The sequence below is a fragment of the Pinus tabuliformis genome, chromosome 7, assembly GCF_031772625.1.
Source record: "Pinus tabuliformis cultivar Carrire ecotype Pingquan chromosome 7, CPIR1, whole genome shotgun sequence".
NCBI lineage: Eukaryota > Viridiplantae > Streptophyta > Pinopsida > Pinales > Pinaceae > Pinus > Pinus tabuliformis.
Window position 1 is genome coordinate 1,274,361,278 of NC_142293.1, and position 22,978 is coordinate 1,274,384,255.

Here is a 22,978-nt window from a genome sequence, read left to right on the forward strand (position 1 = left end):
CAACTCTATGGCATGAAGATAATGGGAGGAGGGCACATGATCGAGAATGGCCACACCATACTAGACCTGCCTCAGCTCCTCATCTAGGAAAATCTGCTCATCGTCTTATTGCCAACAGTCTACAAGTAAGCAACAACAGCTCACAGGAGGTAACACTTAGTGTGCAGCATGAAGCTCGTACTGGGGAGGTACCAACATGATTTATAGTCCTAATTCATATCCAAAACGAGATGATAATCTTGGATTTGAACATGGATATCCTTCAGATAACTCTAAAAAATATAACAGTAGAGTGTACAATAGCAGTCAGAGTAATGAGCAGGGTTATGTTGTATCTGCTTTCAATAGTTATGGTGTAAGATGTAATGACAATCAGAATCATCGTAATAGCTATGATAGTTCTCCACACCATCAGTTCTAGTCTGGTGTCCCTATTGATGAGCACTATAGTTACCAAGGACAAAATGACATTCAGCAGCAAAATGGCAGAATAAATTCCCACTCATATCAGGATAGCATGACACAAGTCTTCAATACAGGGAACTCTTCCACAAGATTATCTATGATGAATGCAAAGCATGTACTGTAAAACAATGGCCAGTTATCCATTGCAATACACTCAGGGAGGATTAAAATGCAAAAGCAACTTTCACTACTATCCCAGACATTGCTGAAGAACTTCACCTATAAGAAAAGGATTGAAAAATATACATTGGGGATATTTGAAAATATGCAAATTGCAGAGCCCTCAGCTTTGCATGGCCTCCATAGACAATGAAGAGAGAAAATCCCCAGAGGCAGTTCATGTATCCAAGTCAAGTGCCAATTCAATTAAATATTTTGATTTTTTTTATCATTGGTAGTGGAGTGGCTGGTCTTAGATATGCCCTTGAAGTTGCAAAACATGGGTCTGTGGTAGTCATCACAAAAGTTGAACCACATGAGAGTAATACAAATTATGCACAAGGTGGTGTTAGTGCAGTTTTTGCTCCTTCAGATTCTGTTGAGAACCACATTTGGGATACTATTGTTGCTGGTGCATAGTTATGTGATAAAGAGACTGTAAATGTGGTATGCACAGAAGGCCCTGATAGAGTTAAAGAGTTGATCACCATGGGTGCATCCTTTGACCATGGTGAATATGGTAGCTTACATCTTGCTAGAGGGGGCGGGGGGGGGGCATTCTCATCACCGTATTGTTCATGCAGTAGATATGACATGGAGAGAGATTGAGCGAGCTCTGTCGAAGGTTGTTGTTAATAACCCCAACATCACCATGTTTGAGCATCACTTTGCCATAGACTTGCTTATGTTTGAGGATGGATCAAATATTTACTGTCATGATGTGGACACATTGAACACCGACACTAATGAGGTGGTCCGCCTCATTTCAAGGGTAACTTTACTTGCATCTGGTGGGGCTGGTGGTATTCTTTACAATCAAGCTATGGAAACGTTCGTGCCACAGTATGATTCCAGAGGAGAACTTGCACCTAGAGATGTGGTGGCACGCAGTATTGATGATCAATTAAAGAAAAAGAATGAGAGATATGTTCTATTGGATGTAAGTCACAGAGCCAAGAAGGAAACATTCTATCATTTCCCCAAATAATGCTGCTGAGTGTTCGAAGTATGGCCTTGACATAACAGAAAGTCCTATACATGTAGTGCCAGCTGCACATTATATGTGTGGTGGGGTTCAAAGCTAAACTTCATGGAAAGACACCTATAATGGGTCTATATGTAGCTGGTGAAGTTTCCTGTACAGGACTTCATGGTGCCAAAAGGCTTGCAAGCAACTCATTACTTGAAGCACTTGTGTTTGCACAGAAAGTGTTGAACACATCAGTATTGTTGTAAGCAATGCATAAAGGAGCAAGGCCTTGAAATACACAAAGGGTGAAAAAGTCGAAAACCGGGCAGTGAAAAAGGCACAGGGAAGGCAAAAATCTTTGTTCATGCTATCCTCGTCCCATACAGCCTAGCAACTTAGTCATTAAATAAAATATCCCTCATTCAAATTCATTTACTAGCCTAAAATCAGTTATCATTTAAGTCATCTCTGACTCTATTGATCATTTTATCGAGATAGACTCGGAGAGAGCCCTCTCCTGTCCTCTTAGGGCTAGCTACAAGGCTGAGCTTGGTTTGATGTTGCCTTGAACCTTGCCTTCCTTCAGCCTGAGGCAGATTCAAGTGCTAACATAGTGGCGACTCCACTGGGGAACGAAATGGATTACTTGTAGATTGTTGTACCCCAGTACATATCTCAAGTTCAGAGCTGATTGTCGATGGTGAACAACGATCAGACATAAGAAGACGGCTGAAATCATTCACCTGGCGACTCCATTCACTGAAGAATCCATGCATTCAATCCTTCATGGTGACTCCACTACAGAGGGATCAGTAGCTTTGAGATTTCTTAATATGGATCGGATTGCAAGAAGATATGCTCCCATGAGCCGAGATCACATCCCAAGTTTTCCAAATAAAATGCCCAAGGTAGATTTGTCAAAGAATTTGCCTGTGTTCAGAAATGTGGAAGGTAATGACGCTGCTCTTCATCTGGTGAAATTTCACATTCATGTGCATAAATTAAAGATCGATTTTGCTGAAGACTGTTTCATGAATATGTTTATGGCTACTCTGGAAGACAAAGCCCGATCTTGGTATGAAAGTTTGCCACCTGCTTCCATTTATTGTCTAAAGGATTTTCATTCAATATTCTTTGAGAAGTATAAAGAATCTTATCCATCATTAAATCTAGTTCATGAATGTTACAAACATGCTTCTACTTTTATTGAAAGCCTTGAAAAATATTATGAAGATGATAATTTCATGGATGATGAGATCATGGAAGCCCTGTATGAAAATCCCTTTCATCAGCGTAAAGACGCTCATGAAAATTTGCAGCATGATCAAGATTGTAGTACGGTGGAAGATGAAAGAATTCTGCATCTTGACAGTCAACATGAATTATATGAAATAGATCAGCAGGTTGAAGAGTTCCATATGGCTGAAGGTGATGAAAGAAAAAGTGTCGGTTCAGATCTGTCAATAGAAGAAGTTCACATGCAAGTAAGTTCAGTTCTAATTGCAGAATGTGATAATGTCAGGATAGCTATTTCAGTTCCAGATTCAGATTGTTATGACCAAGAATGCCAAGTACAGAATCCTATGAAAGAGAACTTTGTTGTTGAAATCATCTGGGATGCAGAAGACACAGTTATGGATCCAAATGTTCTCAGTTCATTAGAATACAACCTTCATGAGGAGGTAATCCAGTCAGTGCATGAACAACAAAATGAGACCTTCGTTCAAGTAAGTGAAAAGGTTCCTTTGGATGAATCTTTAGTAGATGGTAGAAATGTCATTTGTGCGCTTCAAGAATCATATGAAGTTTCTCTTCTTATGATTAATGAATGTAATAAGGAACATGAAAACCTGGCTATCATATCATATGAAGATGACCTATAGTACATTCACACCATAGAAGATCAAAACATTCAGGATTTCCTTTCAGATTCTTCTTCATATGTTTCATGTGTTGAAATGTTTTTCCAAGAAGAGATCTGCTCATCTATTTGTTCATAATTTTTTAGGGACCAGGAGCAGATTTTCACTGAAGTACATTTTGAAGATAGCTCAGAAGCAGGTGAAAAGGACACGTTGTTCTTTCAGCAAGAGGTAAATCTTCATGTTTTTCAGGATCCAATGGCCAATCTGTTGCAGTCAACTGTGAAGGTGTTTATTACAGTGTTCAGTGATGAAGGAGATCACGGTCAACTATGTTTTAGGATGCCCAGTGATCAGTTTGTACTGTTGACCAAAAGATCTGATGGGAAGAATCAGTCAAGAAGCCATCTCCTTGAGTGGTTGCATTGGCATTTTGATATAGTTTGAGGATATATTGTCTTGTAAGAAACACAGGTGGTCATGTACTGCCACCAAGCTTTAAGTTTTAAGTCCAGGTCTTTGTCATTTTGAGTTAGCTTGTTAGAGTCAAGTTGTTTAGTCATTTCAGTTTGCATTGAGTCAATTTGAGTCAAGTTTCAGTCAATAAATTGAGTCATGTTGGTTTGTCGGAAAAATGGACTCCATAGCCCAATGGACAAAGGCACTGCCTAGCTCTCCCAGAGATTTGATGTTCTTGGCACCTCCACGGAGTGGCAGCTGTCATCCCAATTGGAGCCAATGTTAGACTCAGTCTTGTCAGTCCTCTATCAGAGTCGAATTCACCAAGGTTCATTTCTAGTCATTTGCAGCCATCAAAAGCCATTTTGGTCAAAAGAGTCATTTTAATTCTTGAGTCTAGGGTTTTGTCGACTGAGTTTGCATGAGAGGTTCCAAATCAGTTTCCAGTACAAAATTTCATCATCAAATAATGCTCAAGAGAGATTCTTCTTCAAAACTGAGTTTTGAAGAAGAAATCATTAAATTCGCTTTCAAATATGGAATTATTCAAAGTTTTTTTCAGTTGAAGATGCTCACATGCAGCCTCGCCATGATCCTTTGCCGAATTCAACATCAGTTAGCCTTGCAAAGGATAAGAATAATTTCATCATTCAAGCTTAGAAGATCAGTGAGGAAACAAATGTCAGAGTTGTATTAAATATAAAAGTGCCAAAGCCAAAAAAACATTACAAAGTGAGAAACAAAATTTGAATCCATGTCTATGTATGATATTTCTCCATGTCTATATAAGTTATTAGTCCATTTGCATCAAAGGATATTAAAAAAAAAAAAAAATCCAAAGGAGAAGTCGCGTTGAAGTTGGAGGGATGGAAACGCATTTTAAAAGGGGCAGACTGGGTGTTTGTAAGCAGCGCGGTGCATAGGCTGAGTGGCGCGACGCACTTGGTGCACGCGGCGCATAGGGACTATTCTCACAGTGGAAAATTGCATGGGCACAGTGCACAGAGCCCGCGCGGTGCACTGTGCAGAGTACACGGCGCACAGAGCTGGAACAAAAATTTTTGCCTCTGCTCTATTAAAAACTCAAATTCTTTGCTCCAAACGAATTTGTAAGGTTGTAAATCATCTCTTGTCCACCTTATAGTCAGTGGCACATCTGTTTATCACCTCCAGCAGACGGATCCGGGTTCAGCTCCTTCACATCGATTTAGTGTAGTTATTGAGAGGATCGAACGTTTGTACAATGGAACTGGAAGTAGTGATGAAGAAGAGAAGACAAAATTCCAGACGATGACCAGTATGATACTGAAGACTCATTTATAGATGATACAGAATTGGATGAGTACTTCTGAGGCGATGGGGGAAAGACAAAACACATAGGATTTTTCATCAACAGAGGGAAATTAGAACACTCGAATGAGCCTGCTGCCTCTCCCGTGCTTGCTCCAAAGAAAAGGAGAAGGAAAGATACCAAGAAGATGCCAAATGATGAAGAGATTCCAAGAAAATTGTCAAAGACAGGCGCTCTTCGAATAAAGGCACCTGCAAGAAGTGGAGATTTGGTGGGTATGAATGCCACAAGCTCTGGTCAGGATATCACTTGTCTTTCTGTTGGTTAATATTCAGATGAAAAACCATTGAAAAAGCAAGAATCAAAACCAGGAAATGTTCACGTTGGGCCCAGTTCATTAAAAGTTGAGAGATGCAAAGAGGTTCATTGTAAAACAAAGCCAACTATCATAGGCATTGAGGTGTTTAATAAGGATGGGGCAATTCCAAATATTTCGATTGCAGGCTCTAACGAAACCACTGTCAAGAAGGCAATCATGGTTGAACCTTCAAACGGTGATATGCAATATCACTTAGATAAACATGCAACTCTTGGAACTGAATGCCATACAAGACAATTGATGAAGTGTGCAAATGATATGTCAACCTCCAATAAAAGTAGAGCCTTTGAGAAAGTTGAAGAAGGTGACGATTCAGTGGATGTGAATCATGTTGTATACCAGATATTGACCTCCAAAATCAAACCTTCACTACCACTTCATAAGGAAGCTAGTCCTGCAAGGCCTCAATGCAGTATTCTGGATGAAGCCTTCCAAGATTTGGAAAAGGGAATTGCTGAATTGTGTCCACCTTCTACTGACATTCGAGAATCAGTTCAATCATGCCAAGTGGTGAAAACGCGTATACCTCGTGATGTCAAGCAAAATCTTGGCAAAGTAGCTAGGTTGGCGGCAAAAAAAGGAAAAATCTGGAATGATGTAATTAATCATCTTATGGGCATTTTAGGCCATGTAATGCAGCTTAAAACATTGAAGAGAAACTTGAAGGAAATGATTGCATCAGGAATCTCGGCCAAGCAGGAAAAAGAAGGTAGGCTTGAACACATAAAAAAGGAGGTGACTGAAATGGTCCAAATGCAAGTATCTTCTTTGCAAGCTTAGGAAAGCAGGCAAGAAGGTTCATTGGATGATTTACAGGCATTGTCAACCTCTGTAGAAAAAGGAAAATTGAATGGATGCTACAAGTGGGATTATGCAACCGAAGACCGAATTTGTGATCTCTATGATCAGTATGTTAAGGGAATGGATGAACACAAAGGCCCACAAATAATGAAACTATACATAGAGCTTGCTGAACTTTGGCCAGAAGGTTGGATGGACAACAATGGCATAAAACACGCAGTCTATAGAGAAAAGGAGCGAAAAAAGAAATTGAATAAGATTACTAATGGTGGTGGAGAGACGACTAAACGAAAGAAGGCTCCAGTCAAATTGAGTACCGACGGATGGAATGGAGATGTGAATACTGGAACTGTTTCTAATCCCAGCTGTGAAGATTCAAATCCTTGTGACAAGCAAACTATAGTGGGTCAAGTTCATGATAAATCTTTAAATAGAGGTAATATACTGCAATATAGGATCACAGATCCAAAGTCTTCATCTATTATTGACCGAAAACAGAAGTATTTTGGAAAGGTGAGAATAAGGGTTCAGATTGGGAAATTGAATGGCATCAGCAAAATCGCAGGCAGAGCTAGATTTCAAGAATTGGCTGCAAACAGTAAAGCAAAAGATCGTCCCTAACAATGGTGGCGATTTGACTAGCTCCCTGAACGAAATTGCAACTATCGATGAAAAGCACCGGCGTTACATGAAAGATGTCTTCATACTAGCAAACGACAGTCATGTAATTGCCGAATGTTGAATGTAAAACACTTCATCGACATATTCATGATCCAAATTGAAAGAAAGAGGCGTTATGTCTTAGGTTGTAGTCATTGCATATTGTGGCATCCGATGCAAAGAACATATGTGGCGGATTTTATTTCTATCAAGGTGTATGTTCGTGGCAATGGTTTTATCCATATCACTATGCTCCGTTTGCATCTGATCTGAGGGATATGGATCAGATGGAGATAAGCTTTTAACTAGGGAAGCCATTCAAACCGTTCAATAAGCTCATGGGAAAATCTTCCAGCTGCAAGTGCAAATGCTCTTCCTGAACATTATAGACCCTTGATGACTAATCCAAACTCACGTATTATTGAATTTTATCCTACTGACTTTGAGATAGACATGAATGATAAATGCTTTGATTGGCAAGGTGTGGCAAAATTGCCTTTTATTGATGAAGCTCGCTTACTCATGGAGGTTAACAAGATTGAGTGCACCTTGACGGCAGAGGAAATGCGCAGAAATACTGTGATGTATGACTTGTTAATTGTGACCGTGAGCCATCCATTGTCACCATATGTTTTTTCAATTTATGATCAAGGTAGCCATCTTTCAGGGCAGAAAAAAAAAAAAAAAAAAAAAATAAATAAATAAAAAATAAAAAAAAACTTGGAGTGAATGAAGAAATTGATCCTAGAGCTAGTGCAGAGATGAATGGTTTCTTTTGCCTTTGTGATGGAGAAGCATGCCCCCTTATTTGCACTTCGCCTATCAAGGGGATGGAAAATATCACAAGTAATCAAGTGCTTTCTGTTATTTACAAGTTCCCACCAACACACAAACACATTACACGACCTCCTAATGGAGTAATAAAGCCAAAGAAGTCTGTATGCGAGAATGATGTAAATACACCAACTCTATGGCATGAAGATAATGGGAGGAAGGCACATGATCGAGAATGGCCACGCCATATTGGACCTGCCTCAGCTCCTCATCTAGGAAAATCTGCTCATTGTCTTATTGCCAACAGTCTACAATTAAGGAACAACAGCCCACATGAGGTAACACTTAGTGTGCAGCATGAAGCTCGTACTAGGGAGGTACCAACATGATTTATAGTCCTAATTCGTATCCAAAACGAGATGATAATCTTGGATTTGAACATGGATATCCTTCATATAACTCTCAAAAATACAGTAGAGTGTATAATGGCAGTCAGAGTAATGAGCAGGGTTATGTTGTATCTGCTTTCAATAGTTATGGTGTAAGATGTAATGACAACAGAATCATCGTCATAGCTATGGTATTTCTTCACACCATCAGTTCCAGTCTGGTGTCCCTATTGATGAGCACTATGGTTACCAAGGACAAAAGGACATTCATTAGCAAAATGGGAGAATAAATTCCCACTCATATCAGGATAGCATGACACAAGTCTTCAATACAGGGAACTCTTCCACAAGATTATCTATGATGAATGCAAAGCATGCACTGGAAAACAATGGCCAGTTATCCATTGCAATACACTCAGGGAGGAATAAAATGCAAAAGAAACTTTCACTACTGTCCCAGACATTGCTGAAGAACTTCACCTATAAGAAAAGGATTGAAAAATATACATTGGGGATATTTGAAAATATGTGATTTCAGAGCCCTTAGCTTTGCATGGCCTCCATAGACAATGAAGAGAGAAAATCCCCAGAGGCAGTTCATGTATCCAAGTCAAGTGCCAATTCAATTAAATATTTTGATTTTTTTTATCATTGGTAGTGGGTTGGCTGGTCTTAGATATGCCCTTGAAGTTGCAAAACATGGGTCTGTGGCAGTCATCACAAAAGCTGAACCACATGAGAGTAATACAAATTATGCGCAAGGTGGTGTTAGTGTAGTTTTTTCTCCTTCAGATTCTGTTGAGAACCACATTCGGGATACTATTGTTGCTGGTGCATACTTATGTGATAAAGAGACTGTAAAGGTGGTATGCACAGAAGGCCCAGATAGAGTTAAAGAGTTGATCACCATGGGTGCATCCTTTGATCATGGTGAAGATGGTAGCTTACATCTTGCTAGAGAGGGGAGGGGGCATTCTCATCACCGTATTGTTCATGCAGCAGATATGACAGGAAGAGAGATTGAGCTAGCTCTGTCGAAGGTTGTTGTTAATAACCCCAACATCACCATGTTTGAGCATCACTTTGCCATAGAATTGCTTACGGTTGAGGATGGATCAAATATTTACTATCATGGTGTGGACACATTGAACACCGACACTAATCAGGTGGTCCGCCTCATTTCAAGGGTAACTTTACTTGCATCTGGTGGGGCTGGTGGTATTCTTTACAATCAAGCTATGGAAAGGTTCATGCCACAGTATGTTTCCAGAGGAGAACTTGCACCTAGAGATGTGGTGGCACGCAGTATTGATGATCAATTAAAGAAACGGAATGAGAGATATGTTCTATTGGATATAAGTCACAGAGCCAAGGAGGAAACATTCTATGATTTCCCCAAATATTGTTGCTGAGTGTTCGAAGTATGGCCTTGACATAACAGAAAGTACTATACCTGTAGTGTTAGTTGCACATTATATGTGTGGTGGGGTTCAAAGCTAAACTTCATGGAGAGACACCTATAATGGGTCTATATGTAGCTGGTGAAGTTGCCTGTACAGGACCTCATGGTGCCAAAAGGCCTGCAAGCAAATCATTACTTGAAGCACTTGTGTTTGCATAGAAAGTGTTGAACACATCAGTATTGTTATAAGCAGTGCATAAAGGAGAAAGGCCTTGAAAGACACAAAGGGTGAAAAAGTCAAAAAACAAGCGGTGAAAAAGGCACAGGGAAGGCAAAAAGTCGGAAACCGAAAAGCCAAAATTTAAATCAGAGGCATCCACCAGGGCAGAGAAATAAGATTCGATTCCCTATTCTTCACTTCGATTATGATCTGCAGCTACATTTGTCACCTTTTTTATTGGCCATCAAAAAGTTTCAAGTGAAATAATGAAATGATGTTTAGTCTATAGAATAGATGGACGGTTCATTTCATATCCTGAGGATTTTAGTTGTAATAGCTCCCCATTTGGATCGATTTGTTTTCTCATAGTGGAGCTTATTTATGGCATAAAAAATCATTTGTAAAAGGTTCTGAGTTCTGAGAAAAAGTGTGGGAAGAAAAAACCCAGCACTATCACTGTACAGTTTTTACAGAGAAATAATTAAATGGTGCAGCTCTGATTTATAAGATCCTTGGGGTATGAGTTTTGGCAATGTGTTTTTCTCTCTGTTCCATATGTATCATGTGTTGTTTTGCAGTCCATTCATGATTGTTTCTAGCTGAATACTTTCAAGTGAGAAAGGCAGAATTCAGTTATTGCTCTGCCTTGAGGAAGTGTTCAGTCTTTATTTGTTTTGTTCTGCTTGGAAAGGATTCATACTTTAATGCCCTTTTCAGCTATCTTAAATAGTCTTTTCACCCCATTTAAATTCAATTCGATTGCTAAAACCTCATGCTTATCTCGCCTTATGAAATATCCTATACCTTTGGTTAAATCTCTGTTCATGCTATCCTCGTCCCATACAGCCTAGCAACTTAGTCATTAAATCAAATATCCCTCATTCAAATTCATTTACTAGCCTAAAATCAGTTATCATTTAATCATTTTATCAAGATAGACCCAGATAGAGCCCTCTCCTGTCCTCATAGGGCTAGCTAGGAGGCTGAGCTTGGTTTTATGTTGCCTTGAACCTCGCCTTCCTTTAGCCTGAGGCAGATTCAAGCGCTAACACTATGAACTTGTTCTTCATATTTTAGAAAAATATGAAGTGGAGACTCTATACCAGAAGAAATTTTCTCCTTGATATTATGATAGTAAGGAGGGGGAAATGCACTATATTAGTGCATCATTTTTTTATTTATTTTGAGGGGGAATTATTTCATGAATATGATTATATCATTTTGTGAAGTGAAGATTAAACTATTTGATTTTTTTCCTTTTGAGAACGAAATGTTATTATAATCAAATAAAAGGAAAATAGGGTTCATAAGTGTCCCATATGGAGAATTGAACCAATAACAAAGATCTTCCCTTGTAGAGAAATATTTAGGACGAAGTTCTAAGAAATCATTAGTGGCTTTACGTTGGAGGGAATTAAAAAATAATTGCAGACATCTGTCATTATCATTTTCCCCAATATTGTGGCAGGCATCATAGAACACAATTTAATTTTCATTTGCAGTGATGGTTCTATCAGTGGAGGATTTAGGCAAGTGGTATTTGAATTTTTGAAGAGGTGCATTGGTTTGTGCCAAGTTAAGAGGTTATTTCACATGTGAAGTGGAATTATTAATGTCCTCTTCGAATTGAAACAAGCCATACCTAGAGACGAATTTCGCAGGGTTAATGGTTGACTGATGAGGAATGAAGGATGAATATATTGATCCAACCAAAATAGTGGGAGTGGCGATTGAGCCTGAACCTGATGAGGAAGACCTAAAGGTTGTGGACCCGTGAGTTCTGGAAGAAGGTTGAGCCTGAGTTCCAGAAATTACATGCTTCGCGGGAGAGGTAGCCCTAGAAGAAGTGGTTAAACTTTTTAAGAATCGGCACCTAGCTTCAACTTCTAAGATGATTTTACATCTTTGAATTTCATTTATGGATGTATATTCAAGACTATCACCTCTAAGTCTTCTTCAAGACAGAGGCTCATTATTTATATGAAAATTATTGGTGAGGGGCGTGTATGCGTTGGCATTCACGTTCACGTTGTTAGTTAATTAAGGCTTCTTGTTCATTGGCCATGTCAATTTCATAAGCAATTATAGACCAATCATGGTTCATTTGTTGGATATTAGATGTTTTTTTAAAGATATAATTGAGTAATGAATTAGAAATATTTATTTGATCAATCAACTGAGGAATAATACCATTTTGTTGATTAGAACGGATGATCATTAATCATGGTAAACTAAGACACCCACTGATTATGAGATGATTTTGATCAAAGATTACAAATTATTAGGGTTCTCACATTGATGGATTCATCTTCACAAAGCTTTCATTCATTCTTCTAATTCAATATTTTGGGAAATTATAGCCCACTTCCTTGCACACTCTTTGTTAGAAATGTAATTTTGTACAATCGAATCAAGGAATGAGCGAAATTTGTTTGATCAAAAATCCAAAAACAAAGATTAGGTTGTTTTAAAGATTAAATAGTAATTAATTCAAAAATATATACAAATGATTGTGAAATGAGTCATTCCGCAGTATGGTTGCCAAAAGATTGTTAATCAAAGAAATGTTGTATACTTTTCTTAACCTCCTCCTAAGAATCTCATTAGGGCTAGGGCAAGTGAGATAGTGGGACTAGAGTGCCTAGATTTTTATGTGCTACGATGAAATGAATTAAAGGAGAATTTACAATTTTGTTTAATTTTAAAATGATTATTTACAAAATGTTCGAGTAGAAAACAAAATTAGTATACAAAATCTACAACAAAATGCCTGAAACTTCATAAAATGAAGGAATATAAATAAATGCATTAAGATATGCATATATAAATTAAAAATTCAGACATATATAGAAACAAACTAATCATTGTTTCAAGACTTTTTACGGTCCCAAAAGTTGTAGAGCTTCAACTACATTAATTCACAATTAAATAAGATAAAAATTGTCAAAAAATATAAAATCTTGTGATAAGTATGCAAAAACAATTTAGAAAAAACAGATTGATTTCACTAATAAATAGTTTTGTGAGTACAGTAAAATCATAAAGGAAGGTCCCTGTGAAGAACCATTTACCAATTCAAATTCTAAAAATCCCCAATGTTCAAAACATATACAAAAATTCAAGAAATAAAATAAAATAATGAAACAACTTTAAAAAAACCTTCGAATGCTTTTATATAATGGTAAACAATCTATTTCTCTGCAAAATTGATGGTTGTTAGCACTGATCATATAAAACAATAGACCTTCAAACAACAAGAGTAATATCAAAAAAATAAGTTACCTAAAATAATGTGTCTAATAGATGAGCGAAGTTCCTCGTGAACAATGTCTTTCCTTCGAAAGTGATCTACTGTCACCTATAGCTTCAACTTCTTGTAACTCACAGAGAATTGTAATCAAGAGGAATAATGGCAACCAATAACTTAGTTCATACCTCTCAAAGAATAAATCTCTCCCTTGCCTTCATAGCCATCTCCCTCTTTTATACTTCATGAAAGTGGTTAGAACAGTTGAACCACTTAGGTAATTAATGATAACAGGTCCTCTAATCTAACTTTGATTAGAGGTTGAGGGTGGGGTTCTAAAGGTACAATTAAATAAATGTAATTTTAGAATTTTTGTTTGATTTTTCAAGTAGGTGGGACCCCCCTTGCTCCATAATAAAATTCATTTAATATGAATTTTAAATCACAATAATATAAATGTTATAAAGTATGGATTCCATATAATAATATGTAAAATAACCATGTTATCATGAAATAACGTAACCAAGGAGAAACATCATTGGACATGCAAATGTATGCTTGAATAATTGTCATAAAACAACAATGTATAGTCCCATATAAATATCATCTCCTTGACATATGAATGCTGGAAATAACCATTATTACCTTGCAATTAAAAATTTTCTTGTGCCTCCCAATCCAAATGACCCCTTGTTTCTCCACATGATCATGATCCATGTATAACAATATATACTCCATAATATTCATCAAAATAATATATCATATGCATCATATAACCCTCCCAAAAACCATCACATAGTAGGTGGTGTAAAATATCCATATAAATATACCAAAAATGCCACATGTCAATGTAAACTAGAGTATATCAAGTAAATAGTAGCAAAAAACAAGTAACGTCAAATTGTGCATCAATATGATACTAAAATCTTCTGTTATCCATCACTTCAACCTGTGGGATGGAGCAATTTCAACTTGTTGCTCTTCTAGGTGAGGGTGAGATGTCAGAAAGTGGGAGAAACAATGTGAAGAATCAAATAGAGTAACTTGGGCCTTTTGTCTTTTATCAGTTGCGACAGGTTGAGGAGTGACTGCATACCTAGAAAATTGAGAAACTTGTTTGGCAATTATATTAGGTTGCTTTGAAACTTTGACAGTAGATTGGAGAGGTTGACTAGTAGGTGTAGAGGGATGAGGTGTTTCTTGTTTGGAATGTATAATGCGTGAAGTAGCAGACTGAAAGTGATGAGATATGTTTTCTTGAGGAGGAGGGGGCAATGGAACAATAGGCCAACCTTGAACATAGCACAAAGGTTGTGTTGGAATTGTGCTCTTCCAACCACTGTTATGTTGAACAACAAGATGGGCAGACATGTGTGGTGGCATAGGGGTGCAAATGATTTGTACATGATGAACAGGGGGTTGTTGAGGTTGAACCATAGGTTGGGAAATAGGTTGACTTGTAAGGTTCATTATGATAGTCTAAAGAAATTGCCTAATTTCTTTTGAATCTCCATCAAAGTGAATTGACACCCAAGGCCTCCTTTCTCTTCTTATCCCAAGTTCATGTCCTTTTTTCCTTGTCATATACCCCTATTTTTGTTAAAGAAACTCATACTATGACACAAAAATTAAATTACTTTCCAGTTATGATGAAAAAGTGTACTCCAACATTAATAAATTCATAATTGCATGATTCAAAACAAATAGGGAAAACAATTGTAAGAAAGGGAAAAAATCACACGATAGATCGACAAGGCTAACCTATAAGTATAATTCTATTTAAAATTATGAAGAGAAGAAAAATAACAATTGTTTAGGGTTCATTGATAATTTGTAGAGGCATGCATACATTACAAAGAACAATTTCCATTTCCATTTTTTATAATATATATCATATAACAGTGTGACACTTCATTCGATAATGTGAAAATAGACCAAAGGAACACAAATAAAAAAATATATAAAGAAAAAGGGATAAGAGAATATAGAATAAAATGGAGTCTCACTCGAATTTATGTATTAATAGAGTAGCCTTGCAATGAATGTTTTGTTGGGGGTCGAGACAATTACAATAAATAATGTTGTAAAGATGGAGTCACGAACTATTATTTTAGGAACAAACAAATTGTGGAACAAAATTCCTCTCTTTTTATTGATGGAAATAATAACTAAAAAGACGTACTTAAATACCTTTGGTTGAGGAAGAAGCATGAAGGGAATAGGCTTGCCTTTGGTCACATAGAAAAAATTGGAATTTATGGTGCTCCTAACAATTGTCACACAACTTTGTACCCAAAACCCCAGACTCGAAGGCTCCCATTGACATAAATATAACTAATATTTCGTGAGGTTTTAATGAAAAATAATTTAAGGTTTAACTAATGTAGGGTTATATGTAAGTGTTTAGCTAAAGATGAAGGGAATAATTGGAAATACACATCAAAACTTTTGTTAACATTTAAAAAAAAAACATAGTAAGTATGCTCTATGTACAATGCAATTTTTTCATTATAGTATAAATCTTTGAACATGTTGAAACTCATAGAAAGATATGTGAAAAAAACAAATTGGGATTTTGAGACCCATGGAATCATCAACATAAAATAAAAACTTTGGCTTTGAAAAACCATACTTGCAGGTGCTTATGTGTCTGATGCTTCAGCCTTAAGGGCTCACATTGAGTGCAATAGAAAATTCAAATATGAGGGCTAGGAAGATTAAAGTTGAGTAAAACTTAACATATATTCTCCTATCATTGCATGTGAGTAAATTTCATATTGTAGAGTAGGGGTTTATATGAAAACTAGAAAGAAAAAATCATAATGCCCGTAAAAGTATTTGAACACAGGTGAGGAGGAGTACCCACAAGGAAGCCATGCAATACATGAAAGAAATTATCAAAAAAGAAAATGGGCGTTTTGGTATAGAGTGTAAGGACTCAATGCAAACACAAATTTATTAAAAGCGAGGGTGAGAAATTTTGTCATAGATGTACCTCTCAAATAGTGTACTTGAGGAGTCACAGTATAGTCCCAACCCTTGTCTCCTTTAGCTTCTCTTAGAGACTTCAGAAAATGAATGATAGCAATTACTAAACATGAAAGAGGAACACACTGAATACCCCCTGAAAGCACATGGATGAGTGCAAGCTGGTGTGCAAAGGTCGAGACTCTCATCGTAATGGAGGAGTAATTGGCATATTAAGTTCCATTTCCAAATAAGAAAGGTAGATTGTAAGGGGCAGGTAGGAAGTATATATATGTTATTTTTCCAATTTAGGACTAATTGGAAATGTTAGGCAATGGAGGAGAGCCAAGGTTACAAGGTTGAGATAAAGAGGTTAGGTGAGTCAGTGTGGCCAATTAATGATATTCAAGAAATGAGGTAATTTGTGTCATCGAAGGGTTGATACTGTTAGCACTCAAAATGAACCTCAAGGCTGAGAAGAGGCATTTCCGAGGTAACCGCAAACCAAGCTTTCGATCTGGCATCTAGCCTTGCCAGACCAGAGAGGTCTCTCTCTTTGCCAACAAAATGTGGCTGTGATAACTGAATCTTAGGCTAGCTATGGAGTGTGAGGATTTGTTTGAAAGGTTTTTGGGTCGAAAACAACAAGAGAAAGGACCATTGGGCTATGGAGTCGATGCTAGTTTCTGCCGGAAAACTTGGGGCAAAGTAAGTGCAATGTTCAGCTAGATAAAATATTGCAAATGTGAGAAGAATAGGGGAGAAATCCCGCTGCCTTGTAGGCATCAAACAAAGGATGGATCTACAGTAGTAGTGTTAGATGAAAGTGAAACAGAGGGTTACTCAACAGACCATCTAACAGAGGATGGATTTTGCAAAGACAACTGCTACATTTAACAACAAAATCATCATGAAAGGAGCATCGTGTGTAGATGAATTCCTAACACATCTCTTAGATAATGTTGTAACAAGGTAGAAAAAACAAAATATGTAAGTGAATTACACGACAAACATACTAGACATTAAACACCTTGATGGATCGCAGGTCTAAAGGGCAGAAACTGCTTTACTAAAATAATATTCAAGAAAAAATTTACACAGTCCCAAGCAACCTCTTTCTACTACAAAAATCGAACCCTTACATCTCAAAAATTATCCTATATATACCTTATTACATATTAATTTTTATTTCCTAAACATAGGAATCAAAATAATTAAAATTAAAAAGCAAACCAAATATGTGTTGCAATCGAATTACATAAATTAAAATCATAATGAAATAATTTAATTATATCTCATCAAAATAGATTTGCTACAATATTTTGAACTCGAACTGTTGAAGGTGTCATCGCTAGAAATCTGGAATGTTTTAACAGTTGTTGATTTCAAGCCCACAAACTCTGCCACCTGTCCATTGGAAAATTTGAACGCTGCCATTTATCCCCTTCAAAAACTCAACACTCTTGATTTCATGGCTAAAACATTTTTCATCAGTTCCTAGGAAAAATTGAATAATGCCACATGCCTCTTTATTACTCATGAAATCTCTAAAACATGTCAAGGAATCTCAATTTTAGGATACTTTGTTATCCAAGCTGTTGTTCACATGAACAGATTAACCTCGGCCTTTAGAAAAAATCTCAGCTTATTTCTCTCAGTGATACTAACAATGAATGAAAATTCTCCCTATGTACCTAAAATGTCCTTCATAATCAAATCTTAGTGCCTGAAATGCACTCTGATGGGGACCTTCACCCAGAACTGCATGACATTGTTGAAGATCTTCGAATGGACAAGCATCAACTAAAGCATACATTCAAGGCTAAAATGCCCCATCTATCTCCCTCTTTGAAGCCTGCATTTTATGGACCACACCTAGACAGAACACATATGTAATCAAGAAGAATGTGAGGACAATATATACCAAGTGTTTCCTTATGTTGCCCCATCTCTTCATAGACTTCATCGAAACCAGCTTGTAACTCCTTCATTTATAGTCCAGAGGGTTGCTTTCATTTTTTCTGGCCTATCATGATCTACTACATCCAAGCAGAAAAGGAAGATACACAATGAGTCTTAAAGAAAAGCAATACAATGCCCACTCTCCCTCTTGCAATAGTCTTAGACAAACACAAAGTAACTTGCAACAAGTAACAAACAATGCGACTGAAATGTTACTCTCTGCAGCAAAACAATATTTCACAACCATAGTTGCTTTCGAATCCCTTTTTGGTACACAGAGTCTACGCGCAGCACCAAAGGGCTACGTGTAGCGCCCTAGCCTCTTTGTATCCTGTTTACTCAAGTTTCCACTAATCTTTCGCAGATTACCCATGAAGTAATCAGTCATTGATATGCCAGACCTTGTAAGGTGCATTAACCCACCAAGCATTACCATATTGAATACCTAAGCTCCAGAACCAAATAGCCATACTACTATTTTCATCCGTGGGATAAATACTTGTTGATTACTTTCTTCATTATATAGATTAGGACTATTCAATTCGAGCATGATGCCATATGTTGCATCATCAACCATTCCTAGCTTGCGGGTTAGCTTGATTCCATCACTCAAATTTGCAGCATGAAGTGCTGATCCGAGCACTACAGCTTCATCAGCATCAAGATGCTTATCTAATTCTTTTCTGCCAAGAAATTCTTGGAGCAATGCCTGCAATTTTGGCATGCGAGTCGCTCCACCTATCAACTCTACAGCATAAAGGTCTTCCACCTTCAAGCCAGAATGCTTAAAAATTTCCTTTACAGGCAAAAGCGCCTCCTCAAATAGATCCCCCCAAAAGCTCTTCAAATTTCTGCCAAGTTATGGTATTCCTGAAATCACAATCCTCATAAATTGATTCAACTGATAGAGGGGCCTCATTATTAGCACTAAGGATTTCTTTGGTGCGCTTAATTTGTTTCTTCAACTTTGCCATCGCTTTAGGAGATTTCTGCACATCTATACCATTCCCAACTTGCCTATTAAATTCATCTACAAAATTCTCAACAAGACGCATTTCCATAGTTTTCCCACCAAGATTTGCCTTCCATCTTACATCTTTGACCTGCAATGTTTGGCTTTCATCTATTGAGCCCATCATCTCACTGGTCAGAATTAGTCGCTCAGCTGGACCTCTAAATCGTAAACACACTTCTGGATAACATGGTTTCCATTTTGATCTCGCACACAGTGCATAACATGTCCATCTAATTCCTAGACGAGCTTCAACTGTTGGTCATCGTTTCCCTTTAACGTACCTGGAAATTTTTGGAGCATATGTTCACTAATTTCGTTGAAACAAAATTGGAGCATAAAACAAAAATTGCGTTGAAACAACCGGAAACATTTTTTCACCTATGATCTCTATGGACACCTGTAATCTATTTGGATGCATTAAACAAGAAACAATTGTTTCCAATGTGAACCATGTTTTTCTTTAAGACTTATCTCACATGTATTTCCTAAGTAATAATATTTGGAAGGTACCCCAGTTTGAAGTGCAACTATTATTGCATGTTCCCTCCATATGCATGGCAAGTAAATTGACTTCTAACAACTACAATTACAAAATCATCAGCTTTGAAGCTTAATTTGGATAGAAAGTCCTCTTATATCATGCCTTGCTAAAATTTCCTGATACTCTTTTGCACTATCTTGGTTTAAATTAACCATAATCTTTTTCTCTGAACAATTATCAGCATTAAAATGGCTTCATTTATGAGTAGTAGTTGGTAACAGGCAAGAAAACATGAGGAACAGAGTCTCTACATCCGTGTGACAAGTTGGGCCATCAGGTTTCCCAAGGTATATCAAAGAATCATGATCATAACCCATAAATAAATCTGACTCATTTATGAATTTTGAAGAAGTTTCTCCGTTTGTCCACATAGATGAATTTGATTAGCTGTAGAATCTAGCTTTGTAGGATGTCAATGTTCCACGAACAACTTCCCTATTTGAAAATCCTTGCATCAAAATAGCCCCTGTATCAATGTGTTGTGCAATTGTAACTACCAGGCTCTGCAGATATGAAGTTATTTTACAAGAAGTTAAACCCATCAATCTGGTGCGATTTCATGCATTTTTCAGACAAGGATGCAATACAAGATGGAGTACAAGGGTTCTCTGCTCTACAATTTTGTAATCAATTGATTCGGTGTTGTTGATCCATAAAATAGTCTCCAAGTCCTTGTTAGGGGCATGCCTAGAATGTTTTGCTGCTTTACGAGCCTTTTACCAATGGGATTCAAATATTGCTTCAATATTTCATCCAATATGACCACAGTGTGTGCATTCATAGCCAAAACCGTCTTCTAGAGTGAAGGAGTGGCAGATTCATGGGTATCTCATTCAATCAAAGTAGAAAAATGAGCTCAACATATATTGAGATGAGGATTAGTAGCATGGAAATAGACCTCAACTGCCATGTTCTATCCTTCTCTATCACAATCCAGCCACATAACCAGCCACTTGACATCTCCTAGCTTCCTCTGGATCATTCAATACATGAACTGCTGCACTGGGAGATCTTTGAGTGAATCATTCATTCGGTCATATCTTCTGATCCCGGAGCCGGTTTTGGGAGTGTGATATACTATTGGAAAGATTTTCCCAAGATGTTTCTGATGAACACACTTATGACATTGGCCTTATTGGGGATGGTAGCTCCTTGGAGGTGTCAAGAACATTGTAGACCAAATGCCTCATCCATTGGGCAATACGGTCACAAAAAATTGCAAACCTGAACAACTTATACCAACCAAAAACATAGATACACTGCAACCTATACATAAACAAATATCAGAAGCAAAGTGCTGCCTTGGGCAGCTTATTTATGCACAAACCTACCCTATTTTGTAGCAAAATCAATAGATCAAGTGATGTTGTAATCCAGATCAACCAGTCAAGTAACTGTAACAAGGATGTTGCTTGGAAGTTCCTGAACCAGGACACAACTGGAAATGTTGATAGCCATACATGCACGAAATGAGTCTAGTTGTGTAAAATACAATCTGACTTATCATTCAAATTGAAAAGGTACTCCATATATGCAACAATAGGATCGAAGAAACCAAACTCTGTTTGCTGCCATAACTCCTCATAACATGCCTCCAACTGCAAACTGTCAATGCAAACATCCACGAACAACCCTATTGTTTCTTGTTTTGAAGGAGGGAGAGTTTCCAAGAACTTTTTGGGATCTTGGAATTCATGTGATTTAATTTGAACATCCAATAGTTCAATTTTATTTTCTAATCTTTCAGCAACTAAGCCAAGAAAACAATATTTACTTTTAGGTGTGAGTCGGTTGGATTTCAAACAAAGAAACACTTATGTTGAGAAATTCTAATCAATATGAAATTTTGCTAACTCATCCCTTAAAGTCAATAAAATTTCACTAGATAACAGATTTTCCACATACCCTGTCATCGGTGATTACCATCAATGTTTTGAAATTTGGATTCTGGATTCGTTGGTAGTGAAGTCGCTTTGAAACTTTGAAGCTTGGGATCTTGAACAATGGAGTCGTCAGGTAGATGATTTCAGCCTTCATATGTGTCTGACTGTTGTCCACCATCAGCAACCAGATCTGCAACTTGAACGATCTTTCTCGGAGAAGATCTGTCACCTCGTCCCTGGCAATGACGCCAATATGTTAGCACTTAGAATGAACCTCAAGGTTGAGAAGAGGCAATTCCGAGGTAACCACAGACCAAGCTTTCGATCTGGCATCTAGCCCTGCTAGACCAGAGAGGGCTCTCTCTTTGCCAACAGAATGTGGTTGTGATAACTAAATCTTAGGCTAGCTATGGAGTGCGAGGATTTGTTTGAATGGTTTTTGGGTCGAAAACAACAAGAGAAAGGACCATTGGGCTATGGAGTTGATGCCAGTTTTTGCCGTCAAACTTGGGGCAAAGTAAGTGAAATGTTTAGCCAGATAAAATATTGCAAACGTGAGAAGAATAGGGGAGAAAGCCTGCTGCCCTGTAGGCATCAAAGAGGGGATGGATCTATAGTAGCAACGTTAGACGAAAGAGAAACACAGGGTTACTCAACAGACCATCTAATAGAGTATGGATTCTGCAAAGACAACCACTACATTTAACAACAAAATCATCATGAAAGGAGCATCATGTGTAGATGAATTCCTAATACATCTCTTAGATAATGTTGTAACAAGGTAGAAAAAAAAATATGTAAGTGAATTACAAGAAAAACATACTAGACATTAAACACCCTGATGGATCCTAGGTCTAAAGGGAAAAAACTACTTTATTAAAATAATATTCAAGAAAAACTTTACATAGTCCCAAGCAGCCTCTCCCTACTACAAAAATCGAACCCTTACATCTAAAAAATTATCTTATGTATACCCTATTACATATTAATTTTTATTTCCTAAACATAGGAATCAAAATAATTAAAATTAAAAAGAAAACCAAATATGTGTTACGGTCAAATTACATAAATTAAAATCATAACTAAATAATTTAATTAGATCTCATCAAAATAGATTTGTTGCAATCTTTTGAACTGGAACTACTGAAGGTGTCATTGTTGGAAATCTGGAATGTTTTAACAGTTGTTGATTTCAAACCCACAAAATCTGCCACCTGTCCATTGGAAAATTTGGACGCTGCCATCTATCCCCTTCAAAAACTCAGCACTTCTAATTTCATGGATAAAAAATTTGCCCTTGGTTCCTAGAACAATTCGAATAATGCCACATGCCTCTTTATTACTCATGAGATCTCTGAAACATGTCAAGGAATCTCAGTTTTAGGATACTTTGTTATCCAAGCTATTGTACTCATGAACAGATTAACCTCGGCCTTTAGAAAAAATTTCGGCTTATTTCTCCTAGTGATACTAATAATGAATGAAAATTCTCCCTGTGTACCTAAAATGTCCTTCATAATCAAATCTTAGTG

At 37.2% G+C, this 22,978-nt stretch overlaps 3 pseudogenes; 2 read left to right on the forward strand and 1 right to left on the reverse strand.

The window, feature by feature from the left end:
* The first annotated feature begins 1,213 nt into the window (after window positions 1-1,213).
* LOC149252116 (ubinuclein-1-like) lies at window positions 1,214-7,007 on the forward strand (annotated as a pseudogene).
* Window positions 7,008-7,499: 492 nt separating this feature from the next.
* LOC149252117 (L-aspartate oxidase 2-a, chloroplastic pseudogene) lies at window positions 7,500-9,621 on the forward strand (annotated as a pseudogene).
* An 8,831-nt stretch (window positions 9,622-18,452) lies between these two features.
* On the reverse strand, window positions 18,453-19,143 carry LOC149252118 (heat shock 70 kDa protein 17 pseudogene; annotated as a pseudogene).
* Window positions 19,144-22,978: the final 3,835 nt, after the last annotated feature.